At 41.6% G+C, this 21,977-nt stretch overlaps 1 pseudogene; it reads left to right on the top strand.

Moving 5' to 3' along the window:
- Positions 1-21,977, top strand: part of LOC104113129 (tropinone reductase homolog At5g06060-like) — a 192,607-nt pseudogene that overhangs the window by 81,517 nt on the left and 89,113 nt on the right.

Genomic DNA, 21,977 nt, shown 5'->3' with positions numbered 1-21,977 from the left:
TTCGAGTTCTAAAACATAAGATGACCTTTTGGGTCATCACATTCTCCACCTCTAAAAAAACCGTTCGTCCTTGAACAGACATAGAAAAATACCTGGGCTGGTGAAAAGGTGGGGATATCTACTCCGCATATCGGACTCGGACTCCCAAGTAGCTGCCTCAATAGGCGAACCTCTCCACTGCACTCGAACTAAAGGGTAACTCTTTGACCTCAACTGACGAACCTGCCGGTCTAGAATGGCCACCAGCTCCTCCTCGTAAGTTAAATCCTTTTCCAACTGGACAAAGCTGAAATCTAACACGTGGGACGGGTCACCATGATATTTCCGGAGCATGGACACATGGAATACCGGATGAACTGAGGATAACCCTGGAGGCAACGCAAGTTTATAAGCTACCTCCCCCACTCTCTCGAGGATCTCAAATGGCCCGATATACCTAGGACTCAACTTGCCCTTCTTCCCAAATCTCATAACACCCTTCATGGGCGATACTCGAAGCAATATTCTTTCTCCAACCATGAATGCAATATCACAAACTTTACGGTCAGCATAACTCTTTTGCCTGGACTGAGCTGTACGAAGTCGATCCTATATAATCTTGACCTTGTCCAAGGCCTCCTAAACTAAATTTGTACCCAATAACCGAGCCTCCCCCGGCTCGAACCACCCAACTGGCGACCTACACCATCTACCATATAATGCCTCATAGGGAGCCATCTGAATGCTCGAATGGTAGCTATTATTGTAGGCAAACTCCGCTAACGGCAAAAACTGATCCCAAGAACCTCTACAGTCAATAACACAGAAGCGGAGCAACTCCTCCAAGATCTGAATAGTACGCTCGGACTGCCCGTCTGTCTGAGGATGAAATGTTGTGCTCAACTCAACCTGCGTACCCAACTCACGCTGAACTACCCTTCAAAAGTGCGAGGTAAACTGTGTACCTCGATCAGAAATGATAGACACGGGCACACCATGAAGACGGACGATGTCACGAATATAAATCTCTGCCACAGGAATGAAATGCGCTGACTTAGTCAGCCTATCCACAATGACCCAAACTGCGTCGAACTTCCTCTGAGTCCGTGGAAGTCCAACAACAAAGTCCATAGTGATACGCTCCCACTTCCACTCAAGAATATCTAACCTCTGAAGTAAACCACCGGGTCTCTGATGCTCACACTTTACCTGCTGGCAATTTAGGCACCGAGCTACATAGGCAACTATGTCCTTCTTCATTCGCCTCCACCAATAATGCTGCCTCAAGTCCTGATACATTTTGGCGGCGCCCGGATGGATAGAATACCGGGAACTGTGGGACTCCTCAAGGATCAACTCACGAAGTCCATCCACATTAGGCACACAAATACGACCCTGCATCCTCAAAACTCCGTCATCTCCAACAGTAACCTGTTTGGCACCACGGTGCCGCACTGTGTCTCTAAGGACAAGTAAATGAGGATCGTCATCCTGCCGATCTCTGATGCGCTCAAACAAGGAAGACCGAGCGACTATACAAGCTAGAACACGGCTGGGCTCAGAAATATCTAACCTCACGAACTGGTTGGCCAAGGCCTGAACATCCAATGCAAGCGGTCTCTCACCAACTGGAATATATGCAAGGCTACCCATACTGACTGACTTTTTACTCAAAGCATCGGCCACCACATTGGCCTTCCCGAGATGATACAATATGGTGATATCATAGTCTTTCAATAGCTCCAGCCACCTTCTCTGCCTCAAATTGAGTTCCTTCTGCTTGAACAAATATTGCAAGCTCCGATGATCAGTGAATACCTCACATGGCACGCCATAAAGATAGTGCCTCCAAATCTTCAGCGCGTGAACAATGGCTGCCAGCTCTAGATCATGAACATGGTAATTCTTCTTGTGGACCTTCAGCTGTCGTGAAGCATATGCAATAACCTTGCCACCCTGCATCAACACCGCACCCAGACCAATACGAGATGCGTCACAATATACTGTATAAGATCCTGAACTTGTGGGTAACACCAATACCGGTGCCATAGTCAGAGCTATCTTGAGCTTTTGAAAGCTCGCTTCACACTCGTCTGACCACCTGAACGGGGCACCCTTCTGGGTCAATCTGGTCAACGGGGCTATTATAGATAAAAACCCCTCCACAAATCGACGGTAATAGCCCGCCAAACCCTGGAAACTACGGATCTCTGTAGCTGATGTGGGTCTAGGCCAGTTCTGGATTGCCTCAATCTTCTTAGGATCCACCTGAATACCCTTTGCTGATACAACGTGACCCAAGAAAGCAACTGAACTCAACCAAAACTCGTATTTTGAGAACTTAGCATATAACTAGCTGTCTTTCAGAGCCTGAAGAACGATCTGAAGATGCTGCTCATGCTCCCCTTGACTGTGGGAATATATCAAGATATCATCAATAAACACAACCGCAAAGGAGTCCAAGTAGGGTTTGAACACCCGGTTCATCAAATACATGAATGCTGTTGTGGTATTTGTCAGCCCAAATGACATTACTAGAAATTCATAATGCCCATACCGAGTCCGAAAAGCTGTCTTAGGAGCATTGGATGCCCTAATCCTAAACTGATGGTAGCCAGATCTCAAATCAATCTTTGAAAACACCTTGGCACCCTAAAGCTGATCAAATAAATCATCAATCCTCGGCAATGGATATTTGTTCTTGGTGGTGACTTTGCTCAACTGCCGATAATCTATACACATCCTCATTGATCCATTTTTCTTCTTCACAAACAACACAGGTGCACCCCAGGGCGAGACACTAGGTCTAATGAAGCCCTTATCAAGCAAATCTTGCAACTGCTCCTTCAATTCTTTCAACTTTGGCGGGGCCATGCGATATGGCGGAATGGAAATAGGCTGAATGCCCGGAGCCAAATCAATGCAGAAATCAATATCTCTGTCGGGTGGCATCCCCGGCAGGTCTACAGGAAACACTTCTGGAAACTCACGAATAACCGGCACCGAATCTATGGAAGGAACCTCCGCACTAGAATCGCGGACATAGGCCAAATAAGCTAGACACCCCTTCTCGACCATATGTCGAGCCTTCACATAAGAGATAACCCTGCTGCCAGAATGGCCAAGATTCCCTCTCCACTCTAATCGAGGCAACCCCTGCAAGGCTAAGGTCACCGTCTTGGAGTGACAATCTAATATAGCATGATAAGGTGACAGCCAATCCATACCTAGTATGACATCAAAATCAACCATCTGGAGAAGTAGAATATCTACACGAGTCTCAAGACTCCCAATGGTGATCACACACGAACGATAAACACGATCTACAACAATAGCATCTCCCAGTGGTATGGACACATACACAGGAGCACTCAAAGAATCACGGGGCACAACCAAATAGGAAGCAAAATAGGATGACACATAAGAGTAAGTAGATCCCAAATCAAATAGAACTGAAGCATCTCTACTGCAAACTGAAATAATACCTGTGATAACAGCGTCAGATGACTTAGCCTCAGGCCTAGCTGGGAAAGCATAACACCGGGGCTAGGCCCCACCACCCTGAACTACGTCCCTGGGACGGCCTCTAGTTGGCTTTTCTCCACCTCTAACGGCCTGACCTCCACCTCTAACTGTCTGGCCCCTACCTCTGGCTACCTGACCCCTGCCTCTGGCTGGCTGAGCAGGTGGTGTAGCAACTGGTGCCGGAATCATGGCACGAGAACTCTGATGCTGTGAGCTGCCCATTGCTCGAGGGCAAAATCTGGCAATGTGCCTCGGATCACCACAAGTATAACATAATCTCGGCTGCTGTGACTGCTGACCCTGAAACGGACCCTGTCGACCTGCATAACCACCCTGATAACTCTGGAGTGGAGGTGCACTAATAGGAGCTGGTGGTGCACTATAGGCTAGTTGGTCGGAATAATGCATCTGAGGGCCACGACCACTTGAGGAACCGTGGGATGCCTGGAGCGCTGAATGAAACGGCTTGGGAGGATGGCCTCTACCAAAAGTACTCTTGCCTCTAGATGAGGCACCGCTGAACTCACCGGAATGACGAGGCCTCTTGTCAGACCCCTGACCTCCCTGAGTAAGAACCATCTCGACTCGTCTGGCGACATTAGCAGCCGCCTGAAAAGAAATCTCACTCCCAGTCTCCTTAGCCATCTGCAATCTGATAGGCTGAGCAAGTCCATCAATAAACCTCCTCACCCTCTCTCTCTCTCTCGGTGGGAAGTAGAAGAATGGCATGACGGGCCAAATCCACAAAACGGGCCTCATATTGAGTAACCATCATACCGCCATGCTGGAGACGCTCAAACTGACGGCGACGCTCTTCTCTCAATGTGATAGGCAGAAACTTCTCTATGAAGAGCTGAGAGAACTGGTCCCAAGTAAGAGCGAGCGACCCAACTGGTCTGGTCAACAAGTAATCTCTCTACCATTTCTTGGCGGAACCAGTCATCTGAAATGCAGCAAAATCGACCCCATTGGTCTCCACTATACCCATGTTCCGTAGAACCTCGTGACAGCTGTCAAGATACTCCTGGGGGTCCTCTGAAGGAGCACTAATAAAGTGAACAGGAAAGAGCTTGGTAAACCTGTCCAATCTCCATAAAGCCTTAAAAGACATAGTTGGCCCATCTCCGACCTGTGCCGCAATAACGTGTTGAACTAATCCGATTGGCTGAGCTGCTGGAGCCTGATACTGGGGAGCTATCTGCTCCAGAGCGGGAGTGGTAGGAGTCTGGGCTCCTCCTCCAGCCTGAGAGACTGCTGGTGCCATGGAAAATGCGTCAGTCTGGGCCACATTCTACATAAGGCCCACCAAACGGACCAGAGCGTCCTGAAGTACTGGGTAGCAATGAACCCCTTCGAAATCTGAGTTGGTCCGATAGGAACAGTCTGGGCTAGAACCTCCTCGCCAATCTCTATCTGAGGCTCCACTGCTGGGGCTGCTGCTCGGGCCCTAGGCGGAGCCCTGCCCCTGCCTCGGCCTCTGGCACGACCTCAGCCTCGACCTCTGCCCCGCGTAGGAGCTGTCACTGGAAGCTCTGGCTGCTGCTCAGGTGAGAAAGCGGTACGTGTTCTCGCCATCTGCGAGAGAATAAGAGTAGAAGAGTACAATCAGACGTCTCCGTACCGATACTCCAGACTCTACTAAGCTTCCTCATGAATCGTGAGACCAAGGCAACCTAGTGCTCAGATACCAACTGTCACGACCCGAAATTTCCCACCAACGGGACCGTGATGGCGCCTAACATTTTACTTGCTAGGCAAGCCAACGTTAGAGAATCATTAAACCCCTTCCATATTTTCATTAAGTAAATAACAATAATTAACCGAAAATGAAATATAATAAGTGCGAAATATCATAAAACTGTATTAATTACTACCACCCGGATCTGGAGTCACAATTCACGAACATTCTAGAATTTACTACAAGTAATAGTCTGAAAGAAATACAACTGTCTGAATGAAAGAAAACAGTAGGACATAAAAAGATAGACGGGGACTTCAACGTCTGTGAACACCGACAGATCTACCTTGAGTCTCCGGACAGCGGACCAATAGCAAATCTCGATCAACCTGAGCCTGTAAAAAAATCTGCACAGAAAGTGTAGAGTGCAGCATCAGTACAACCGACCCCATGTACTGGTAAGTGTCGAGCCTAACCTCGATGAAGTAGTGACGAGGCTAAGGGAAGGCACCTACAATCTACCTGTACAATTTAACAGTGTATACGCAAATAACAGGAATAAATAACTAAATAAGAAATGTTGGGAGGGAAAACATACTGAGGGGAATACAAGATAAGGAACTACAGCAAAATGATCACCGGAGCAGTCAATATACCATGAATCAACAGGAATAGTGAATACAGTAAAGAAAACTGCAGGGCATCACCCTTCATGCTTTTACTCTCAATCTTACCATAAAATTAATAGAAATGACATGGCATCACCCTTCGTGCTTTTACTCTCATATCATGGCACGACATCACCCTTCGTGCATTAACACTCACAATTTGGCACGGCTTCACCCTTCGTGCATTAACACTCACAATATGGCACGGCATCACCCTTCGTGCATTAAAACTCACAATATGGCACGACATCACCCTTTGTGCATTAACACTCACAATATGGCACGGCATCACCCTTCGTGCATTAACACTCTCCCTTACCATAATGCAATGCATAAATAATAATAGGGAGATAGAATAACAAGTACAAACCTTACTTCAACATTTGGTTCCATATTATCAATCTCAACTTGAAATAAAATTCAATTATCACCAGAAAATTTCCGTAAACATGATAAGAACGATAATTTGAACAACACTAGTATAACACATAGCAATTTGACATAGGAAAAGACAATATACGAAAAACAGAGAAACGTGGAAAAATAGGTAAATTGGCGACGCATAGGTACTCGTCACCTTACATATACGCCGCTCACATGAATTTCACTTAGCAAATAATCTAAGGTTCCTAATTCCCTCAAGTCAGGGTTAGACACAACACTTACCTCGCTCCGAAGACAACTTAATTCTCAATCACAGCTTTTCCTTTGGAATTCACCTCCAAACCACTCGTATCTATTCAAAAATGACTCAATAATATCAAATATTGCTAAAGGAATCAATTATATTGCTTAAATTAAATTTTCCAATTTTTCCTCCAAAAGTCAAAAAATCGACCCCGGGCCCGCTTGGTCAAAATCCGAGGTTCGGACCAAAATCTTTTTACCCATTCACCCCCAAGCCCGAATATGTAATTAGTATTGGAATCTGACCTCAAATTGAGGTCTAAATCCCCTATTTTCTACCCTAACCCCTAATTCTACCATGAAAACTCTAGATTTTTGGTTGAAAATTCAAGAAATGTAATGGGTAATTGAAAGAAAATGGTTTAGAATCACTTACCAACACTTTGGGGAAGAAAATGGCTCTTGAAAATCGCCTATACCCGTTTGGTTCTTGAAAAATGTTGAAGAAATGGCTTAAACCCGTATTTTTATTCTGTTTTATGCACTGGGTGACAGTGTGCAACGCGTTCGCGAGGCCACGGTCGCGTTCGCGAAAGGTACTGGCTGCCAAGCCTTCGCGTTCGCGAGACCCAGATCACATTCACGATGGTTACGCCCCTCTGGCCTTTGCGTTCACGAGACATTGCTCGCGTTCGCGAAGGTTACGCCCGACTGGCCTTCGCGTTTGCAAGACGTTGCTCGCGTTTGCGATGAAGGAACGACCAACCCTCCCCCAGGTCCCCAAGTGCTTCGTGTTCGCATTGAGCCGGTCGCATTCGTGAAGGGTAAATCCCCCATCACTTCGCGTTCGCGACCAGACCTTCGCGTTCGCGAAGAAGAAGTTTCAGCCTCATCAGATTACTCTTCGCGTTCGCGAGAGGACCTTCGCGAACGCGAAGAAGGATATGACAGACACCAGAATCTGCAGAAAATCATATTTTTCCCAAGTCCAAAACATCCCGTGGCCTATCCGAAACTCACCCGAGCCCTCGGGGCTCCAAACCAAACATGCACACAAGTCCAAAAACATCATACGAACTTGCTCGCACAATCAAATCGCCAAAATAACACCTAGAACTCTAAATTTAGCATCAATTCAAATGAGATTCTCAAGAACACTTTAAAATCCATAACTTCTCAACTGGACGTCCGAATCACGTCAAATCAACTCCGTTTCTCACCAAATTTCACAGACAAGTATTAAATATCATAATGAAACTGTACCGGGCTCCGGAACCAAAATACAGACCCGATACTAACAATGCCAAATATCAATCAATTCTTAAAAATAAATAATTTCCAAACTTTTAATTTTCATCAAAATTTCATATCTTGAGCTAGGGAACTCCGAATTCGATTCCGGGCATACGCCCCGGTCCCATAATTTGATACGGACCTACCGAGACCGTCAAAGCATAGATCCTGGCTTGTTTACCAAAAATGTTGACCAAAGTCAACTAAAATCAACCTTTAAGGAAAAAATTCTTATTTTCATTAGTTTTCAACATAAAAACTTTTTGGAAACCTGCCCGGGCTGCGCACGCAAATCGAGGAGGGAAAAAATGAGATTTTTAAGTCTTAAGAGTGCAGATACGAGTTCTAAAACATAAGATGACCTTTTGGGTCATCACAATGGCAATCACACCAAATTATCATATAAAATACAAACTCAACAAATAAGGAATGAGACATGACAAATCAAGGATTTACTAAGTTCCAACAATTTTTCAATTTAATACATAAGGGAGTCTACGAATTTCAACATATAATTTGCACATATAAACCAAGTACGTACTCGTCACCTTGCGTACATGGTTTTCAATTATAATTTCCACATAAGACTCAATGCCTAAGGGGTAATTCCCCCACTCAAGGTTAGACAAGATACTTACCTTTTTGAAGTTAGGCAGATATTCCAAAATAGCTTTCTCACTTGAATTGACCTCTAGACGGCTCCAATCTCTCTTGAGCCTTCCTTACATTACTACGAGGTTCCGGAAATCCTAAAATCTTTAATTTATCTAGAAACATAACAAAAGTGAACCATAATTAGGAAGATATTCATGGTTTTTGCTTATTTGAGCATTTTATCAAACACTAGGTGTGCAATTTGGTTACAAGGTTCTTCTACAAGATTTCCTTCATTCCACAACTCAATATTTACCCATTTGAACTCAATAATCTTTCCATAAACCTTATTGGTACGTGTATGTATAAATAATACTCTTACACCCAAGAATCATACTCCTAATCACCTATCTTTACCAAAAATAGCATTCTCAAGACCCACCCTTAGGGTTCATGCAATATCCCATTATAACTTTAAATAAAACTCATAAAAATGCTACCCATACTCAAATATGACATATATATGAAGCTCAAGTGAAAGGATTACCTATTGGTGGAAGAATCTCACTTTTCCTCTTTTTGGTGTTCTTGAAGTTTCAACCCATTTCCTATGGATTTGATCCATAATAATATTAGTGTTATCACTAAATGATGTTATATAATCATCCTTGTGCCAAAACAACTTACCTTGAAGTGTATCCATGGAGAAAGAGCTCATCCTCTCTAGAAATCAATTCCAAGTTGAAGAACTAATGTTTTCTCTCTCTAAACCCCTTGTTTCAGCCCCTTTAAAATGTCCCTTGAAGCTGCGTAGCCTCCTGCATAGGCTACGCACAAAGGCTATGCAGGGTAGACTTCTATCCCCCTTCATTTGGAAGCTGCTGGATTTGCATGGTGCGTAGGCTACGCTGCTATGCTGCGTAGGATATGCTACAATGCTGCGTAGGCTACGCAAGGCTCGCGTAGCTATTATGCCACCCTTTAGTAAAAAGGTCATAACTTTTTGTAAAAATCTCCAAATGACAAACTATGTGAATAATTAGAAACTAGGCACATACACCTTTTGTTTGATAGGTTATACACTATATAACGCTTCATATCTTGAGAGTTATGCTCGTTTAAATTTAGGTCTTGTGCGAACTCACTTGAAACTTTACCCCATCGTATAATTTCCAACTTGACTTAGCCTTGGGGATCTTCTTAGACCATAAATCACTTATATAATGCCTCGTACACTTATTATCATATCCAATTGATATCTATCATATTAATTGTCCTCGTCTCCACATAAAATAATATAATTAGCACACATCAACTTTCTAATTTCGCCAAAATTCGCTGAATTGTTCTACGGACCTCCAACTCCAATTCCGGGAATACGCCTAAGTCCGAAATCACCATACGAAGCTATTGGAATAATCAAAACTCTATTCCTGGGTCATTTTCTCAAAAGTCAACTCTCCAGTCAATTCTTTTCTTTTAAGCTTCTTAAATAAGAATTGTGCTTCCAATTTTTAACCCGAATCATCCGAAAATCAAACTCGATCACACACGCAAGTCATAATACACAAGCTGCTTGGGACCTTAAGTTGCTAAACAAGATGCTAATTCATAAAACGATAAGTCGGGTCGTTAGACTTGATTAATTGGTTGTACTTGTATTCATTATTTGTTGCGCAATATTTATGGTGTTTTTGTCGCCCTGTTGTGTATATATCACTGGTTGATTATTGTTGCAATCATTTTTATTTTTTTCCTATTATTTTTGTATACCATATTGCACAGGCTATTAGACTAGTAAGTATCTCGACTGTACTTCGTCACTACTCCAATGAGGTTCGTCTTGATACTTACTGGGTACCGATCGTGGTGTACTCATACTACACTTCTGCACATTTTTGTGCAGAGCCAGGTATTGGAGCTATCGGACTCGGACATAGTTAAAGTGTGATTGCTAGGATTCAAGGTAGAGCTACTTGGTCGTCACAGTCCCTTGGAGTCTTTTTATTTTATTATACTGTCAACTCTTATTCAAACAGTATTGTATATTCGATCCTTGATATCATTGCATGTATTCAGTTAGAGTTTGTGACTTAGTATTACCAGTCTTGGAAGGTTATTATAATTATTTCCACAGTGGGTTTCGATTATTAATTTATAAAAAAAATGGCTTCGAAATGTAATTGTAATCGGCTTACCTAATCTTAGAGACTAAGTGCCATCACGACGCCTATGTTGGGTCGTGACAAGTTGGTATCAGAGCTCTAGGTTCATAGGTTCTACGAGTCATGAACGAGTTTAGTAGAGTCTTGAAGATCGGTACAGAGACATCTGTACTTATCTTCGAGAGGCTACAGAGCTAGTAGGAAAATTTCCACTTCTTTCATTCCTTATCGTGCTGCATTTATTCAGCTTGAAGCATATATCTTATGTTCTTTTGCATATACTCGTGTATGAAATTGCGCACTCAGTATCAACTATGCTCCAATGATTCGTGATACTACAAAGGGTTATAAGGGATCAAGGGTAGCTCAACCATTGTTACCACGTGTCGTCCAGATCAAGGATACAGAAGTATTTAGAGATCATTTAGTTGTGCACATGGGGGTGCAGCAGGTTCTGACATCTAGTTGATAGGTACAATTTTAGAAGGTTTAATTAGTTGCCTAATCGTCACAATAATAGTAGGGTCACGAGGTGGATGTAGATCTGAAGATAGTTGGTGGTATTAGAGATTATGTGGTTCGTATGGGACTTCTATTTAGCGAAGGGTACATACTAGCAACCAAGACACTGGAGGAAGCGAGTTTAGCTATCACGAGGATGACATGAGCCACATAAATGATTTGAGGTGTCTTATGACCATTGTCATACAAGCTATTAAGGTTAGTATTGTGGATCATCGGAATGTGTCCTATGGCTTCGCACCAAGTGAGGGGAGTCCACTATCAACGATCAGATTGCGGGGTCATGTGTTATATCCGTTTTGGCCTGAGATGTATTTATGTGGTATTGAAAAGTTCTTCGAAACTTGTATATGATTAAGAGCTGATATTTGTATGGGATGATGTTGGGACTTGCGGTATTCCTACGTCCTTAATAATTCTATATTTTAGTATCAGCAAGGTCATGGAAATAATTTTAGAATACTCGGGGTGTTCCAGTAAGTTCTTTTAATGCACCACCGGCACGGGGTTCCTATAAAGGTTATTCCAGTTATCCGGCACAAACTCAGTATGAGCAGCCGAACCTACAGAGGGGTTGTTATTAGAGTGGTGATACTAGGTACATCATGAGAGATTGTCACATACTTGGGAGAGGCGGATTTCATCAGAATATTCAGGCTACAGGCTTTATTCTAGTTAATACTCCGCGTGCACAGCCAGTTAGGGGTGGAGGACATGCGGGTAGAGAGCGCCCAAGAGGGGGAGGCCCGACCCATTGATATAATTGCTATGATTTGGCTGAGGCCGATACACCAGATGGTGTCTTTACAAGTATGATTTAATTTATAATAGAGGATCACTATTCTTATTTTGATTCGACTCTGATTATCAAGGTGAACGCTCTTTTCATGCTCTTTATATAGTGAGTTTGTGAATTTGTCCTCCACTCACGTGTTTATCCCTGTTGGGAGATTTCATAGTGTTAGCCCGTGTCTATCATGTTGTTTTGAACACTATTGAGGGCTATGAGTCCAAACGTGACTTTCTGTTACTCACTACAATGGATTTTGATGTGATTTAGGAATAATTGATTTCAATTTTTTGAATTATATGCCCTATGGGTATGGGGGTTCATTATGTATTGTGGAAAATATTTACGGAATTTATTAAAAAGAAGAAAGAAAGGAAATGGAAAATTTTAGTTGGCACAATGTATAAAATACTTGTAATTCAGAGTTGAGGACGAGATCCTCGCATTTTTATATGATGTAAAATATTTAAAATGGGCTACAAGCCGCGATGGAAGTTATATAAGGACGAGGTCCTTGTGGTAAAAGAAAACAATTATGAGTTTAAATTCTCCCTTTGTGAAATTAATTTTTTTTTACCTATAGTATTAATAGGGAGTCATGTATGTTAGGCTTATTTGATAATTCTTTCATGTGTTTCTGCGCATATTTAATCATATTCGTGCTGTAAATATTGAGTTTTAGCCTATAAGGATAGTGCCCAGGGAAGGCTATGTGTAACAAATGTAGATGGCTTGCGTGAGTTGATTCTCTAGGAGGCTCATAACTCGCGGTACTCCATTCATGCGGGTGCTGCAAAGATGTATCAGGACTTGAGATAGCACTATTGGTGGAGGCGGATGAAGAAAGACATAGTGGAGTATGAAGCTCGGTGCCTAAATTGTCAGCAGGTGTAGTATGAGCATCAACAACTGGGTGGATTGCTTCAGAAGTTAGAGATTCTAGAATGGAAATGGGAACGGATCACTATAGATTTCGTTGTTGGCTCCCACTGACTCAGAGAAAGTTCGAAGCAGTTTGGGTGATTGTGGATAGATTGACAAAGTCAACTCATTTCATTCTTGTGGTTACTACTTACTCTTCGGAGCAGCTGGCTCAGGTTTACATTCGCGAGATTGTTAGGCTTCATGGCATACCGGTGTCTATCATCTCTGACCGGGGTACGCAGTATACATCATGATTTTGGAGAGCCGTACAACATGAATTGGGTACTCATGTGGAGTTAAGTACAACATTTCACCCTCAGAAGGACGGACAGTCCGAGCGCACTATTTAGATATTGGAGGATATGCTTCGTGCATGTGTGATGGATTTTGGGGGTGCTTGGGATCAGTTCTTGCCACTTACGGAGTTTGCCTACAACAACAGTTATCAGTCAAGCATTTATATGGCTCCGTATGAGGCCTTGTATGGTAGACGGTGCCGGTATATAGTGGGTTGGTTCGAACCGGGCGAGGCTAGACTATTGGGTACAGACCTGGTTCAGAATGCTTTGGGAAAGGTTAAGTTGATTCAAGATTGACTTCTTACAGCCCAATCTAGAAAAAAGAGTTATGCGGTTCGGAAGGTTCATGATGTTGCATTCATGGTTGGTGAGTGGGTCTTGCTCCGGGTTTTGCCTATGAAGGGAGTTATGAGGTTCGGAAAGAAGGAAAAGTTGAGCCCGAGGTATATCGGACATTTTGAGATTCTTGAGAGATTTGGAGAGGTGGCTTACAGACTTGCACTACTACCTAGTCTCTCTGCAGTTTATCTAGTGTTACATGTTTCCATGCTCCAGAAGTATCACGACGATCCGTCTCATGTGTTAGACTTCAGCTTAGTCCAGTTGGACAAGGGTCTATCTTACGTCGAGGAACCAGGGGCAATTTCGGATAGATAGGTTAGAAAGCTAAGATCGAAGAGCATTGCTTTAATGAAAGTACAGTGGAGGGGTCATCCGGTCGAGGAGGCGACAAAGGAGACCGAGCATGATATGCGTAGCTGTTATCCTCATCTTTTCACCACTCCATGTATAATTCTAAACCCCTTCGAGGATGAACGTTTGTTTAAGAGGGAGGGTGTAATGACCCGACTGGTCATTTTGAGTATTACAACCATGTTCCCCCATTTACAGCTCAACTTATGCTTTATAGTTGTTTTGTGACTCGTCGGGGTGATTGGTTCGGGTCCGGTGAGGTTTTGGAATGAATCGGAACATTTAATTTCAAGGTTTAAAGCTTAAGTTAAAATAATGATCGGATGTCGACTTATGTGTAAACGACCCCGGAATAGAATTTTGATGATTCCAATAGCTCTGTATGGTGATTTTGGACTTAGGAGCGTGTCCGAAAAACTATTTGGAAGTCTGTAGCTAAATTAGGCTTGAAATGGCTAAAATAGATATTTAAGTTTGGAAGCTTGACTGGGGAGTTGACTTTTTGATATCGGAGTCGGAATCCAGTTCTGAAAATATTCATAGCTCCGTTTTGTCATTTATGACTTGTGTGCAAAGTTTGAGGTCAATCAGACTTGATTTGATAGGTTTCGGCATCGAATGTAGAAGTTGGAGTTTCTTAAGTTCCTTAAGCTTGAATTGGGGTATGATTCGTGGTTTTAGCATTGTTTGATGCGATTTGAGGCTTCGACTAAGTTCCTATGATGTTTTATGACTTGTTGATATATTTGGTTGAGGTCCCGAGGGCCTCGGGTGGATTCTAGATGGTTAACGGATCAAATACGAACTTAAAACCACTGCTGGAAATTTTGCCTACTGGTGTGATGGCACATGCAAAGCTTTTGATCTCAGGTGTGAAGCCGCACGTGCGCACATTCCACCGCAAAAGCAGCCAAGAGTAGGACTGGGCAGTTCTCGCAGGTGTGAAGAATTTGCCCGTACCTACGAGGTCGCAGGTGCGAAGAGAAGGACGTAGAAGCAGAAAATTGGGAGGAAGCCGGGCAGCGCAGGTGCGAAATTTTGGGCCGAACCTATAATTCGGGGATTGGCCATTTTCACCCATTTTTGGATTTTAAGAGCTCAGGTGAGGCTAGTTTCAGGAGATTTTTCAAGGAGAACATTGGGGTAAGTGTTCTTAACTCAATTTTTGGTCAAATTACCCGCATCTATAATTGTTTTTAACATTTAATTGGTGATTTAAGTTGGAAGATTTAGAAAACCCTCTTAGTTTAAATTGAAGATTTGTGGGTCGAGTTGATGTCGGAATTTGGTAAAATTTGTATGGTTGAACTCGTGGTTGAATGAGCATTCATATTTTGTAACTTTTATCGAGTTCCGAGACGTGGACCACACTGGCGATTTTTGAGTTAAATTTCGGATTTTGTTAAAAGATTAGTATTTTCATATGAAATTAATTCCAATAATTTGTATTGATTGAATAGAATTAATTATGACTAGATACGAGGCTTTCAGAGGCCAATTCACGAGGCAAAGGCATAGCAGAGTAAAGAATTACCCGGTTCGAGGTAAGTGACTTGTCTAACATTATGTGGGGGAAATTCCCCTTATTATTGGTATTGATAGGAAAATGTTGATGTGTTGAAAGTCGTGTACACAAGTTGACGAGTGTGTACACGAGCTAAATATGGAAGATTATGTCTTTAAATTTTGTAGAGCACTATTGCATATTAATTAAATTATTTTATTCTGTTATATTCATCATCATTAATATATTTTCGTATTTTAATTTGTCTGACTAGTTCTTGCTAAGTGTTTTACCTGTTTAGTTGAAACTCTGTTTCTTTTGTTCTGTGCATTACTTGAAGGATGGATTTCTTAATTTAAATATTATTAAAAATGAAGTATTTTACATTTAAAATTTTGATATTTAGACAAAGTGTTAAATTTGTGAAATATTATTTTTGCTGAATATTTTGTGAGATTTTCGTACTCATTGTGATGGAGTCGTGAGCTCTGTATTATGGAAAATATTATTGTTGATTTATTTTGGCATGAGCCGTGAGCTCTTTATTACGGAAAATATTGTTGTTGTTGATTTATTTTGGCAAATTAAAATATTTGGGCACTTGAGGTGCAAATTATGATATATTGTGATATTGATACGCATGCGGTGGCAGAAGGTCTGGGTGTTGAACCGCATGCGGTGAGATAAGGGTGGCTTGATACGCGTGGCTAGTATGGAAACTACTAGAAGTCATGCGGTGTGATAAGGGTGGCTAAAATACGGGAGGTTATTTCGGGAAAAATATTTTCTTCAAAATTAAATTTGAAGGCTCCCGCGGTGATATAAGGAAATGAGATTTTGTGAATTTATTTATGATTTGGGACTGCGAGGCGGTACCTCGGGAGTGCCCTTGTTGATATTTCTTTATGGCTGCGTTGCCTTTGGTTATTTGTTTTTGGTGTTTTTCTTAAAGTTGTAAATTTTTGTTTCCCTTCCACGAGGTATTAATTGCCCTTATTCTGTGTAGTTAAATAGTGACATACTACTTACTTGATTTATCCCCGTTGTCATTATTGTTATTATATTGTTAAACTTTTCTCCCTGTCTTTTATTATTCCAGTAGGGCCTGACCGGATCTCGTCACCGCTCTACTGAGGTTAGGCTTGGCACATACTGGGTACCGATGTGGTGTACTCATACTACGCTTCTGCACATCTTTTTGTACAGATTCAGGTACTTCTTATCAGACCAGGCATTCGTGAACTAGCCGTACGCGGAGACTTCAAGGTATATCTGCCAGCGTACGCAGACCTCGGAGTCCCATTTTATCCTTTTTGTGTTTCTTTCCTTATTCTCTTTAGACTCTGATGTATAGAGACACTTAGAATAAATTCTTAGAAGCTTGTGACTTATTTCTACCGGGTTTTGAGAGTTGTGACTATTTGAATCACGGTTTGATTTATTTTATATGTTGAAATTTGAGTTTCAGTTTTGTATTCTGCATAATTGATAGGCTTACCTAGTCTTAGAGACTAGGTGTCATCATGACATCCTACGGAGGAAAATTGGGGTCGTGACAGTTTATAGGCCCATTTGAGCTGTTGAGACGAGTTGGGCAGGTTTCTTACAAGCTTGTTTTGCCTCCTAGTCTATCAGGAGTTCAACCGATTTTCTATGTATCTATGCTCCGGAAGTATCATGCCGACCTGTCTCATATGTTAGACTTCAGCACGGTTCAGTTAGATGAGAGCCTGGGTTATGAAGAGGAACCAATTGCCATTGTTGATAGGCAGGTTCGCCAGTTGAGGAAATGACTTGGGAGGCCGAGGAGGACATGCGGAGCAGATATTCACACTTATTCAACACTCCAAGTATGATTCTAAACCCGTTCGAGGACGAACGTTTGTTTAAGAGTTGGAAAATATAATGACCCAGCCAGTCGTTTTGCCTTCTAGAATCCTGTTCCCCTAAATAAGACTCCCCATATATGCTTTTGCTGTTTTATGACTTGCGGGGATGGTTAGTTCGGAATTTGGAATGGTTCGGGTTGAAATCGGAACACTTGGTTCCCTAAGTTGGCTTTAAAAATGCTATGTTTGACTTCGATCAACATTTTTGAGAAAACGACCCCAGAATCAGGATTTGACGGTTCCAGTAGGTTCGTATGATGACTTTGGACTTGGGCGTATGTTCGAATCAGGTTTTGTACAACCCGAGAGCGTTTCGGTGGTTAATAGTGAAAGTTAGCTATTTGAAGGTTTTAAGGTTCTTTAAAATTGGTTTGTAGTAAGTTTTGGAGTAATCGAGGTCCGTTTGAAATTCCGAGCCTAAGAGTAGTTCTGTATGGTGATTTAAGACTTGCACGCAAAATTTGGTGTCATTCCGAGTAGTTTAAGTATATTTCGGCACGTTCGTAGTAAGTTTGAAGAATTTGAAATTTCTAAGTCGAATCAATTTGGTTTGGGGTATGATTCTTAGTTTTGATGATGTTTTATGCATTCCGAGAGTTCGAGCGAGTCTGTTTTATGATTTCAAACTTGTTGGTATGTTCGGACGGGGCCCCGGGGGCTTCGGGAGTTAATTGGACGAGGCTCAGACCAAGTTGGAACTTGGGAGCAACAGCTAAAACTCCCAGCTTCTGGTGTAACCGCACCTACGCATGGGAAGCCGCAGGTGCGAGCTCGCAGAAGCGAGCCACGAGCCGCAGAAGAGGCCAAGAGGGGGGCTTCCAGTTACCGCAGAAGCGGGGAAATGGACCGCACCTGCGAAGGCGCAGGTGCGAAGAAGGGCATTGCAGGAGCGGACGAGGTTGCAGGTGCGACCCATGCACCGCAGGAGCGGTCTCTCAGTAGCGAGCTGCTGGTCGCAGAAACGAACGAGCCAGCTAAGGGGGAGGATCACATCTATGAGGTCCTTTCTGCAAATGTGGTTGACTAACCGCAGAAGCAAAAAATCGCTGGGCAGAATGTCTTAAAACAGGGCTCGGCCATTTTTTCATTCTTGGGCGCATTTGGAGCTTTTTGAGAGGGGTATTCACCTAGCAACTTGGAGGTAAGTTAATTCTATTTATTGTGAGTTAAATATATAGATTATGGGTAGATTTTAACATGAAAATTGTGGAAATCAAGGGTTTAGATAAAAAAAACCTAGGTTTTGATAAAAATGAGATTTTAACCACGAAAATGGTTATGGAATGGGATGAAAATTGTATATTTGAGTTCTTAAGGTTATGGGTGATGATTTCCTCCGAATATTTTCGAAAACCGGGCACGAGGGCCCGGGGTGAATTTTAGGAATTTTACCAATTTGGGTTGGTTAATTAATCTAATAATTTAATTTCGAATTATTGAGCATGTATTGATTAACTTATATAACATTTGGCTAGTTTCAGATTTTTTCGGCACCAAATTGAGGCTTTAACGCGAGATTGTGATCGGGAAGTGAGCTTTGAGACGAGGTAAGTCTCCTATCTAACCTTGTAAAAGGGAATTTACTCCATAGGTGTTGTAAATAAATATTTATTCATAATTGTGGGGGCTACGTACGTACGAGGTGACGAGAGTCCGTGCGTAGCTACTATTATGCTATTGTTCGGGTAGTTTTAGGACCCAATTCATGAACTACTTGAAATTTTGCACTATACTTGTTAAATTAAAATGCCTAAATTATATTAGAACTTGTTAGAGAAATTTTGAGAGGTAGTTAATGAAATTTGTATTACTTTGGATATAAATCATTAATAATGTTTAAGTCAAATGCTTATAAAATATCCTTCTCTTCCTGTGGAGCGGGCCGAACGCCTCGACAGTAGATAGATGCATCTATGGATCGTGCCGCACGTCACTCGGTAGTTTACACATCACTCTGGATCGGGTCGTACGACCTCGGCATAAATCTGTGTTTAATAAAAAAATTTACACGATGCTTTGACATTTTATTGCAGCTTGTGAAGATAAATGAATTATTGGGAATTATTAAATTATGAAAGAATTATTTATTTCTGCTTGTTAAGGAGGTTATTATTAATCACATAAACAATGTTTATTTAAACATCTTTATCTTTATATTATTGACCCATAGTGAGTGTCGAAGTTGACCTCTCGTCACTACTTCTTCGAGATTAGACTTGATACTTATTGGGTACATGTTGCTCATGCTACGCTTGATGCACTTTTTGTGCAGGGTCTGAGACAGGTGCATCAGGCGGTCCTACCGGTGAGCACCCCCGATATCCCGAGGCCTAGTGGTGAGCTGCTTCCTGAGTCGTTCTACAGCCCTAGAGTCTCTCTCTCTTTGTATTTGTGTTCTGTCTATTATTTTCAGACAGTACATGAAAATTTTGTATAATCTGCTAGATGCTCTCATACACTTGTGACACCAGGTCTTGGCACATACACTAGTAGAATTGTGGTCTTGAAATTTTTATTTTGGTGTTTATTTATTTAGACTTTCTATTTTTCTTAAATCTTGCAAATAAGGAAAGTTTAATTACTCAGAAAATTTATTAAAAGAGGAAATATATGTTTAATTCACTAGTTGGCTTGTCTAGCGGTGATGTTGGGCGCCATCATGACTGGCAGGTGAAATTGGGTTGTGACAGATCCTATGCTTGTAATCTCCGCCACATTTTTTTGCCAGCTTATAAAAAATTGAAATGCATGTTATAGAAAGGGCCATATGAAGTATCTTATATTCCCTCCCCTTAGTTGTTTTCTCTTTAGCTTATCAATAAACCAGATGATACCTGGCAAAAACCAATGGCATATTCAGAATTTAACTTCACTGACAACAACAACAACAACAACATATCTAGTATAGTCCTATGTAGTGGGGTTTGGGGAGGGTAGTGTGTACGCAGACCTTACCCCTACCTTTGTGGAAGAAGAGAAACTGTTTTCCATAGACCCTCGGCTCAGGCAAGCATAGGTACCACAATAATATCAAGAAACAAGACGAGACAACACCGAAAAACCATGTAAAAGAAACATACACAACAAGATAGTAAGATGATCGAAATGTAAAAAAGAAATGACAGGTATTCAAATAAGCCTACTACCAACCAAATGCGAGAGTACGTACTAATACTACCGGTATGAATAATCTAGACTACCTAACCTACTATCCTAATCTTCGACCTCCATACCTTCCTATCACGGGTCATGTTCTCGGTTAGCTGTAATTGTGCCATGTCATGCCTAATCACCTCACCCCAACTCTTCTTCGGCCTACCTCTACCTCCCCTAAGGCCCTCCAATGTCAGCCTCTCATACCTCTTTACCAGAGTTTGTGTGCTTCTTCTCCTCACATGTCCAAACTATCTAAGTCGTGTTTCCCGCATCTTGTCCTCAATAGGGGCCACACCCACCTTGTCCCGAATAACTTCATTTCGAATCCTATCTAATCCGGTGTGCCCGCACATCCATCTCAACATCCTTATCTCTGCTACCTTCATCTTATGGATGTGAGAGCTCTTGACTGGCCAACACTCAACCCCATACAACATAGTCGGTCTTACCACCGCTCTATAAAACATACCTTTAAGTTTTGGTAGTACCTTCTTGTCACACAAAATACTAGAAACAAGTCTCTATTTCATCCATCCCGCCCAATACGGCGTGTGACATTTTCATCAATCACTATGGGTGTTGTTTAACTTCACTGACAGAGAAATATAATTTTTACAAAATCACTATGGGTGTTGTTTAACATAATATAGCTTTAATTATCATTTTTATCAGGTTACTAATTAATTCTTATCGTAATAATTTATTAGTATTATTTTATAAATGGCTTGATAATGCAAATACTTTTTCTGTAATTACTGCATACAACTTAAGCTCTTATATAAAATGTATATCAAATCATGACTTAGTTAATTAGTAACTTTTATTTAATTATGCTACAGTAAATTTGGAAAGAAGATGAAAACTTAAATAGTAGCGAGTTAAAGTTGAAGAATAGGGGGCCGAAATATGGTAGGGAAGGCAGGGTTAAAGGGTTTGGCAAGATGTCACGACCCCAAAATCGACCAAGTCGTGATGGCACCTAACCTAACCTGTCAGGTAAGCCAATTAACAACAATCCAATTCCATTAATATTTACCTGACTCTAATGCAAACCCCAGGGACTGGTAGTACAAATCATGAGTTTCTAAGATTGAAAATTACAAAGTTGGTATGAAATAAATACATTATCTGTTCGAAATGTACATAAACAGATTTTTATAAATCTAAGGCTACCATGAACAAGAGGCAGCAATGACTGGAACGCAGGTACGTCTTCAGATCCAGCTCCCGCCATATACAACAGCATCAACATCCAGAATCTGCACGCAAGGTGCAGAAGTGTAGTATGAGTACAACCGACCCTATGTACTCAATAAGTAACAAACCTAACCTTAGATTGAAAGTAGTGACGAGCTGAAAGAAAGGTCAGGGTCTAACTCCAATAACCAACAACAGTTCATAACAACATAAATCAAGTAATAAAAGAAGTAACTCGAAGATAAAATGCTCAGCTTAAATCATGATTTCTGAAAATAGTTCTGCCTTTCAAGTGTATCAGTGAAAACTCAAATCGTTTACCGAAATTACCAAAAATATGAGTAAGTTTGAAAACAGTAATTTTCCCAAAAATCCTTTCAATAATAAATAAAATATTTCATTTCCTTTTCCAGATAGCCAGTGAAAAATGCATCACTATGCCCATATGCCGGTATGTGTAAGAAGTCATGAATG

Source organism: Nicotiana tomentosiformis, chromosome 6, assembly GCF_000390325.3.
Source record: "Nicotiana tomentosiformis chromosome 6, ASM39032v3, whole genome shotgun sequence".
NCBI lineage: Eukaryota > Viridiplantae > Streptophyta > Magnoliopsida > Solanales > Solanaceae > Nicotiana > Nicotiana tomentosiformis.
The sequence above is the reverse complement of the archived record's forward strand: the minus strand, read 5'-3'. Positions and strand labels throughout refer to the sequence as shown.